The sequence below is a fragment of the Myotis davidii genome, unplaced genomic scaffold (genome assembly GCF_000327345.1).
Source record: "Myotis davidii unplaced genomic scaffold, ASM32734v1 scaffold1497, whole genome shotgun sequence".
Lineage (NCBI taxonomy): Eukaryota > Metazoa > Chordata > Mammalia > Chiroptera > Vespertilionidae > Myotis > Myotis davidii.
The window spans coordinates 1,011,448-1,012,377 of NW_006290147.1; positions in this window are offsets into that span (position 1 = coordinate 1,011,448).

Consider the following 930-nt stretch of genomic DNA (forward strand, 5'->3'; position numbering starts at 1 on the left):
CAAGTGCTCAGTGAGTCACAGCGCCCTTCACCAGCGCTCCTGCCCTGCCCATCCGTACTCACATGGAAGTGGTGAGCACATTTCATCGGGACACATTATTTTTTAAACTGGTTAACATAAGGTGGCAATTAGTTTTTAGGCAGCCCCACAGAATGTATTATGTAACAATGGCAAGGAACACGCTGCTAGCTCTGTAGGTATATTTACTATAGATCTATAAGCAGATTTAAATCTGAGAGTTCCACTGCTTTAGAATCTCTACCTCCACTTCTTTTCCTCAATCCTGCTTCTCCAGCCCTTCTCTGACTCTCATCCCTCTACCACTATCTATCTCATGTCTCTCCCACTCTCCCACTCTGGACTGTGGCATTAGCAGCACCTCCTCAGCTGCCACCCAGGGACTATTCTCCCCACAGGGTCAGCAGTCCTGCTAATGTGAGTCAGGTTGTGTGTCATTTCTTCCCCCAAAATGCACCAGTGACTCAGTCTCATTCTGGGAAGCCTCTAACAAGTAAGACACACAAGCACAGGGGCTTTGGGCTGTTCAGGTCAAATTTGACTCCCAGCACATGAAGCTGCTTCTGGTACATAGTAGACATTAAATTAATTGTTGTTGAATGAATGAATGTCAATTGTATTAAATTTTTAATTGCATTATATGAAATCATAAAAAATACCAAAATGTTAGCAAAGATTTTAGTACATGTACATGTAATACTGCTGTGCATATCGGTTCATAAATTTATTCTGGGGGAAAAATGCTGTGTGCTTCTCTGTGGCACAGTTGAGCCTGGGTATTATATAAATGCTGTGTCACATATAAACACAACTATATACACATCACCACAGACTTGTGGCTCAAAACAACCCTCATTTATTTGCTAACATTACCTTAATGGTAAATGCAGGTGTGGTGTGGATGGGGTCTCT